The following is an 8834-nucleotide window of genomic DNA, read 5'->3' as shown; positions in this document are numbered from 1 at the left end:
CCCTCTCTCCTTAACAGATGACAAACCAACAAGGTTCAAAACAGAGGGTATTCTCTAAGGTCCATACTGAGTGGATGGCAAACCTGGAAGTCAAACTCAAGTCTTCTTCCTCACTCAAGGGATCTAGATGGCAAGGGTGGTGTCCACTGTCTTTGCAACCTTGCTGAGTATCTCCTTTGTCTCCCTTGCAGGGTGCATGGCAGGGAGCGATGGTGAAGGGGTTCGGCATGGGCATTTCTGTCCTAGTGAAGTTTAGAAAACACTTGGGAAACACCAGAAAAGCCACAATTTTCAAGCCAAGGCTATGTGACTGTAGCCTGGAAGTGATAACAGGATTGAAGCTCTGCTACGGCAAGGTAGGAGCAGTCCAGAGGTGGCCACGAGGGCCTATTGTAGCAAACAGAAAGCACCATCCTGGTATAAACCTCCCCTCAGGGAGGACGTGTGGATTTCTGCACCCTCCAGGCACATCTGAGGCACAACCTGTGAGAACTCTTATTCCCATCATCATGGTCCTTGCAACCAAAGCTAAAATATGAAAGTGATATTTTGTACCAAGTTCAGCATGGTGTCTGAGAGACTGCTTTTCTTCCTGATTAGCACATTGGGGCCTCAGAGATGGCCTCACCTTACTTGGAACGATTACCCCTGAAAGGCTTTTGCATTTTTTTTTGGTCCCTTTCTCCTCTTTGCAAAAGGCATAAGATGATTAAAAAAGATTCATTCTTATGTCTACTTTCAAATTAGGTTAGAAAAGTAGATTAAAGGTTTTATGCTGAGGAAAACAGGGATAAATATGGAAACATAAATAATGGAGGTATTAATAATTGCACATTTGTGCTAAGTAACTAGAAAATTATTTGAGCATTGATTCCATTTACATATGTTCATTCAGATTTGTCTCTCTGAAGCGTGCAAGTCTTTGGGGTTTGAAACACTTAATCACTTAGTAAGCAGCCCTCAATGGGATGTTGCCATTTATTTATTGTCTTTATTGATTTTCCTGCTCCAGAGAATGCTAGTGGTATGTAGAAACTGGCTTCCAAAGTGAAGGAACTCTATCTTTTCTAGCTCTGAACAAAAGCTCCTGTTTTTTCCTCTTTCTTTTAAAGAGCAACCTATTTCTTCAAATCATGCCAACCAGGACCAGAGAATTGCAGCTCCATTCCTCAGCAGGCCCTCCCATGTCCTCAGTGGCACATATTTGCAGACGGACATACTGACTGGTACTTGGTTTCCTGCTAAGGTAGGATTTTAGCTATTACCTAGAGCAGAATAGATAACTTGGCTCCCAGAGGTACACCTGCGTCTTAGTTGATACATGGGACTAATGCTGGTTCTTAACTGGTACGGAGGACCCCTTCCCCAACACAATGCCTGGAAAGCCCTCAAACCCAATTCATTGACCTAGACATGTTGTTTTCCTTAGCTTGTGACATAATTTGAATCTGGAATGTCCCCTGAAAGGCTCATATGTGGAAGGCTTGGCCCCCACTGCAGCAGGGTACAGAGATGGGGCTTTCGGGAAAGGACTGGTCACAAGGCTCTGATCACATCAATAGTTTAACCCATTCATGGGACCATACTTGAATGAACTATTAGGGGGTGGTGGGAATTGTAGGAGTTGGGGCCTAGCTTGGAAGTAGATTGAGAGCACGGCCTGGGAAAATATTTCTTCTTCCTGACCCCTTCCTCGTTATCTCTCTCCCTTTGCTATCTGACTGCCATAAGGTGAGCAGTCTCCTCTTCCACATGCTCTATGCTGCCATCATGTTTCTCAATCCCAAAGCAATGCAGCCAGTCAGCCATGGATTGGAACCTGTCAAACCATGAGCCAAAATAACCTTTTTCTCTTTTCAGTTGTTCTTCTTAGGTATTTTGTCACAACAACAAAATTCCAACTAACACAGTCTATCTTTCACTACTAAGAAGAAGAGAGACACAATAGTTAATACACATTAAGCCCTGAGCTTAGAATTATGGGTTTTGGCCTCAGTCTCTTGCTGCAATCTCCAGGCAATGGGTCTGCTAGGTTGGATACCATTAGTATGAAATTGTTGTCTTTGTCACATAAAATGTCTGAGGAATAATTTTATGTGTTTTGTACTAACATGATCCCCATTTTATAGATGAGGACATTGGAAGGTTAAGTAATTTGCCCAATCATACCATCATCCTTGGAATGCCAGGCAGCACTCAGACCTTGATCTGAGGGATGAAACACAAACATTTCACCATGAATCCAGCCACCTTCTAGCTGCATCAGCTGCTGTCCATCTGGCTTAAAGGCAAGAGGGAACAATCTCTGCCACCTTGCACTCTGCCTGGGATAGACATTTGAACCTCCCGCTACTGCTCTGAATTTCAAGTGCAAGTAGAGAGGTAAAGTGTGATTATGTTTTGATGGGCTAGAAAAGAGGGTGATGGGAAACTAGAAATATTGGCTGACAAAGTGCCACTCATTCCTGGAACTCAGAAATCCAGTTCCATCTTCCTGCCAGCCAGGGGAAGTAGTAACCTGCAAGGAGTTCCCACTTTTCCACTCTCAGCGTACTCTTCTCTTTTCTATCCTAGATCACTATCCTTTCCAGGGCAAGGGTCCCGATATCTCTCTTTCAGTAGTTTCACCTTGGAACTAAACCTTCCCAGAGTAGCTCTCTCAATAAAGCTCCCTCACCTGCAGCCAGGTGAGTAATACAGGAAAAATGAGTCATTCCAGGTAACAGAGGACAGACCTAGGTGAGCAGAACCATGGAAAAAACCTAACCCCTCCACCAGTAGGCACTGCTGGTACTGAGGCCAGACATAAGGATCACTCGACAGCCTAGCAGGGGCAGGGCTAGAATCAGACCTGCTGGAGCAGGAACTGCAGAGAGGAAGCCCATACCCAACAGAGGCAAACAGCTCCAGTAAAAAGGACACTGAAACTAAAAATACTCATCAGGATTGTTTTGAGTTCCCCAACCCCAACTCAAAGCAGCTTGCATGAGAAAGAGACTTAACATTTCAGGGATGACTCCTTGAACAGGTGGAACATTACTCCCCACCCCTAAGCATCAGTTACCCTTTATGACTTCTTTCCAAAGAGCAGCATATGGATAAAAGGGGAAAGAGCCTCTCCAGGGGAGGATCTTGGTAAATGTAAGACAGAGGTGAGCACTGAGAAAGAAAATGCCCCTGACATTCAAAAACTAGTCTGGCTTTCACAGCTAAACCGTGTTATTTTCGAAGGGGATACGCTCTCACAGAAAACCAAACTCTAAGTTATTCTGAGATGACGATAAAATGAAATAAAGCACTTCTCAATTTTGTATAATTACAGGCAATAACAAAGTCACTCTGTCACCCAGAAAGCACCAAATACCTGCTATAAGCCAGGCAAAAGAGTGACCACGACCTGTTCATCAATTATAGCTTTTTCCCTGAGCTAGTCCCCTTCCTATCATTAAGATTCTGATATGTATGGCATCTAAATGTAGTAGGTTGATATAAATAAGGATCAGCCTGCCTTTGGCTAGAGATACACTATATCCATTCTTGGAAGAGGCAAAGAAAAAAAAAAAAGAAACAACCAGTTCAAAATCCAAATTCTAATTTTATAAATATAAAATATCCAGGTTGCTACAAGATTATCATGATTTGCAGCTATGCTCAGACAGTAGTTTTTTGTGTAGGTTGTGCCAGCCAACAGGAGGAAAAGCCAGACTCAGAAAAAGGGTGCTTATTTACAACGAAGCAACACTAATCACCCACACAACTTCCTGCCTTTGTGTTTTTTTGCAGAAAGACTTAGCAGTTCAGTAATTCTGCTTAATCTAACAGGATAGTGATGTTTGATTTTGTAAAATATATAGTTCGTATGATTTGACTGTGTCCCTTAAGGGTTATAGTATTGAATATGTGGTCCCAGTGTAGTGATTCGGAAAGTGGTAGGAGCCAGTGGGGAGGCAGAGAGGTCACTGGTGGTATTGCTGTTGGAAGGGACCAAGTAGTTTTTGTGGGCCTTCAATTCTGAGAGATTGACTTGTTTAACAGACCAAGCCTGGGCCCTCTCCCGTCACTGGCTTCCTGTTTCACCAAGTGATCTCTCCCTCTTGCACACACCCCTGTCATGATACCACTCAGCCTGAGGTGATATAGATAGTGAGGCCCTTGCCAGAGTCTACATCTTGCTTTTTGAAATTTAGCCTCCCAAATTGGGAGCTAAATAAAGCCTTTTTCTTTATAAGTTGCCCAGCCTCCAGTAATTTGTTGTAATAATGGAAAATAGATTAATACAATAGCAATGATCTTACTCTAATGTTAGCTTTTCAATAAAATTTTGCTTTTGATGGAAGGTAAAACAACACTTATACCAGCTTCAACTCTCAAATAAGATTTATTGGGACACTCAATTATAGAATGGCCCTGCATTCTGATAGCATACAACCTAATGGGAACGTCTGCTTCCTTAGACCTGCTCCCAAATCCCAACCAAAGCCTAAGTCCTATCAGACATTCTAACATCCTCCTCCTGAGATACTCCATTATTCCCCATGGAAGGTATTCTCCCTGTCTTAGTTACTTTTCTTGTTGCTAAGACAAAATACCTGACACCCAAAGTTAAAGAGGAAAGATTTATTTAATTAACAATTTGTAGAGGTTTCAGTCTATAAGTGGCTGGTTCCAAGGCAGGGTGCCGTAGCAGACCATCACAAAGGACAAAGAGTTCTTGGCAGGCAGAGCAACCAACTACAAGTAACTAACAGCAAGCCTTTTTCTGTCCTTTATATTATATCCAGGGCACCACCTCCTCCTTTGGGCCAATATCATTCACACCTTTAATTCTAACACCCTTATCCTAATATTACACCATAAATCAATCACACACTCTAAACCCAGCCACCTCTCAAAAAGCTTCACCTATGACCACATGAGACTTTGAGGGGACAGCTAGACACAAACCATAACACTCCTGTACTACAAGGAGTAAGAAAGCCAATGTGTTTATATATGGGTGTGCCCCTGGGAGTCTTTGATTGAAAGGTGTTCACAGCATCAGCAATAAATCACATTCCTTCAATACTGAAGTAAGGTATAAATAGCACTTAACCTCTGTAGTCTTCCTCCCACAAATCCATGGCCCAGCTGACCAGGAGCAAAGGGCCAGACAAACCAAAATTGTAGGACACTCCACAAAATACCTGGCTTCCACTCTTCAAAATTGTCAGAGGCAACAAAGAACAAGAAAAATCTGAAAAACCACCACAGTCCAGGGAGACCTAAGGAGACCTGGTAACTGCATATAATATGGTATCCTGGATAGAATTTTGGGACCAGAAAAGGGACATTTGAGGAAAATGAATAAAATTGGAATAGTGAATGCAGTTTAGTTGATTTTTTAAAAATTCATTTTGCAGGGATAGATTTTACTTCAGGGTATAATTAAAATGGTAGTGATAACATTGTGTCTCTGTCCAGCTCATGTTTTATGGTCTCATCTCACATTAAGCAGTGTGACTGCTACAGCTCAGACCTTGTGATCCTTTCAGTTTGAGAACCCAGCAACTAGAGCCTTGGGTTGGCCTGACCTCATTCTGTGCACTAGATGGCCAGCCAGGACCATGTGTTCCCTCCTGGACTTGGAGGTGCATTCTATTGAAACCCACCCTGAAGGTCAACAGGATTCCTAGGGATTGAGGGAGAACTTTCTCCCCAGAAGAAAGACTAGTTGGGTGGTACCCAGCCCAGGTAATTTAATAGCTTATTGAGATTCTCTCTGTTTCTCTGTCTGTCTGTCTGTCTGTCTGTCTGTCTGTCTCTCTCTCTCTCTCCTCTCTCTCTCTCTCCAAACAAAACCTGGAGGGTTGCTGGGGATGTACCTGAGTGCAAAAGCCCTAAGTTCAATCCCTAGTACCAGGAAGAAAGAAAGAAAACTAAAGGATGTGTTCTACGGACCAGCCAAACACCAACAGCACTTTGGGAGGATCTCATGTAGACACAATCACAATTGCCTGGTGATGAGAAGGGAGATGAAGCCTTGGGGAAGCCACATCATCACCATCACCCCCCATTCTTTCATTTGTGGTCTAACTATGCAGAACCAAAGGAAAGATGGAATGAGGAATCACTTGTGAGTAGGACACAAAGTGTTCAGAGAATGCTAATCTGAGCCTTTCCTATCATAGCCAAAGAATTAACATGAATAATTCTACCTCTTTATGAAGAGTTAAGCCATTATTATAAGAAGGCCATGGTAGTGCATTTATAGACCTGCATTTCTGCCATGAGTAACAGTGAAGAATCTTTTATGCTATTAACCTGTGTAAATTTCAGATTTTTTAAAAATAGTAAGTTATATAGGTCACTGCACCTTACCTGTAACTAATTGCAACATTAGCTATCAAATTCTCATTGTTGGCTAATTTATCTTCAAAGACCCAAGAATGCAATTCGAGGTAATTACTACCTGTGTGCGATATTTCATTTATGGTCTCCATGAGTCATGAATCTTCTTTCTATAACTGAAAACATTTAATGCAATTAATTCAAGAGGCATGCCACATACGTTGTATAACCAAACTTAAAGCAAATTGCATAAATGTGTGTTGTATTTTATGATCACATCCTGGAATTCTTACAGGAAATAAGATGACTCTTGGTAAGACTGGTTGAGGGGGTAGAAATAACAAAGAACTGTCATTCTTTCTTCAAGTTAATGAAGGTTCATTATTTTTTTCCTTAAATTGGGGCTAGAAACCCCTGGAACTTCTTTGCAATATATTTCTCAGTTTTTTGAACCGTTGAATTATATAAACACACCTTGCTTCTATTTGATTTTGATTGCTTTCTTGGCCTAGTTTCCCTGCAAGCATTTGGTATGATTGAATAATTTTTAGTTGTGTTTTCTCGCCCTGCCTATGCTAATCTACTAACGCTTGGATTTTGCAGCCTGGCTACAATCTACTGTCTTTATCTTCTGCTGGATTTTTAAAGAGGTATTTTATTGCCTGTCATTACCATTCACAGTAGCTTCTGGGCACTGTCATTCCACCAGCCTAATGTACTCCCAGCCGACCCTGGTTGGGCCCTCAGTTCTTAGAGAGAAGCTCAGGCGCCTTCCCCACAAGCCACATCATTATTCTTCCAACAGCTCTGCTTTTTGGCACACTCTTGATTTTTCATTTTAGATGAGTTGTTAAAGTTTCAACATGAGAGATAATGCCATTTAAGATGAGGATAAACTCCTTGATGGCTCAGATGATTTAATTTGTGCAGCCTTTGCCTAGGCTGCAGCGTGGCCCCTAATGTCATATCCTGCATGCTTATGGGTAGCTGTTGTGCCACTTCAGAAATGCGCTAGTAACCGGACTATGATGTTGAGGAACTAAATCTGTGTATGTCCTCCTCTGTCAAACAGAGTGGCAGTATCCTTCTGCTAAGTGTGCACTGATGTCTTTCTACACAGATGTCTTAATTCAGGTCTTCACTGTGGCATGTTGCTCCTCTGTTGCACAAAGACACAGCAGGACAGGTGAGCAGGGTCACCTGAGCAAAGTATTCAGTTCTGAACAAAGGATTCAAGCAGTGCATGAACAGTGTAAACAGAGTCTTCCCATGCAGATGAGTTCCACAAACATTTATCGATCACTTACTATGCACCAAGTGCATAGCTGGGTGCAGCACAGCAAAAAGAAATAAGAAAAGACCTTGTTAAGGAGTTGACATGGGAACCCACTTTCTTGAAAGTTGGCATTTCTGCCCTCATTCATTCAAGAAGCATTAACTGGGTGATTGTTACAGAGCAGGCAGTGCACTGGGGTTATAAATACAAAAGTGAGCAAAGCCGACAGACATCATTCTGTCCACGTGGAGTTAATAATCTAGTCTTATTCCTAGATGGGAAAGATGTAGTAGAAATTACAGAAATAACCGTGCAGTTGGCATGTAATTTTAAAGAGTAACTTACTAGAGAGTGCTCAAAATGGCCCCTTCAGGCCTCTGATCTCCTACAGATTGTGAGACAAATCTTGCTGCTGCAGCTCTGCATATCTGCCCCTCTCTCTCGCTTGCTCTCCTTCCCCATCTCTTTCACTACAAAATACACCTGGCCTTCTTTTCACACATCCTCAATTGGAAAAAGCATTGGACTACTATTTTGCCTCTAGATCTCAGGGAGATGCTAGTCTGTGGTTTTGTTTTGTAACGGAGCATTGCTTACTACACAAATGGATAGGAGACCAATCACATTTTTAACTATTTTAAGATATATTGAGTGGGGGCTGGGGATTTAGCTCAGAGGCAAAAGCGCCTGCCTGGCAAGCACAAGGTCATGAGTTCGGTTCCTGGTACCGGAGAAAAACCAAAAAAAAAAAAATATATATATATAGAGAGAGAGAGAGAGGGAAAAGTCAGCAAAGAGATTTTCTAGAACCCATGTGTCTCAGTTAGTTTTTTCACTGCTGAGACAAAATACCCAACACCCACAAATTAAGGGAGGAAAGGTTTATTTAGCTCACAGTTTGTAGAGCTTTCAGTTCATATTTGACTGGCTCTAAGGCAGAGTGACATGGCATACGGGCATCACAGAGGAGAAACAGTTCATGGCAGGCAGAAGGCAGCAAAAGCAAGCAAGAGACAAACAATGAGCCTCTTTTTGTCCCTTACGTTTCATCCAGGGTACCCGTCTGTAGTAGTGGGTAGTACTCACACCCTTAATCCTAGTGCCTTTAATCCTAACATTGCACCATAAATCAATCCCAGAGTCACACACTCTAGATCCAGCCATCTCTGATAAGTATCACCTACGGCTGCGTGAGGCTTTGCGGAGACATCTAGACATAAGCCACAACATC

The 8834-nt window shown here is 42.3% G+C and overlaps 1 pseudogene; it reads left to right on the top strand.

The window, feature by feature from the left end:
* The first annotated feature begins 209 nt into the window (after positions 1-209).
* On the top strand, positions 210-3745 carry LOC102011201 (annotated as a pseudogene).
* Positions 3746-8834: the final 5089 nt, after the last annotated feature.

This window comes from Chinchilla lanigera, unplaced genomic scaffold (genome assembly GCF_000276665.1).
Source record: "Chinchilla lanigera isolate Chin_1 unplaced genomic scaffold, ChiLan1.0 scaffold00076, whole genome shotgun sequence".
Lineage (NCBI taxonomy): Eukaryota > Metazoa > Chordata > Mammalia > Rodentia > Chinchillidae > Chinchilla > Chinchilla lanigera.
Note: the sequence above shows the minus strand (reverse complement) of the source record. Positions and strands in the feature narration are given on the sequence as shown.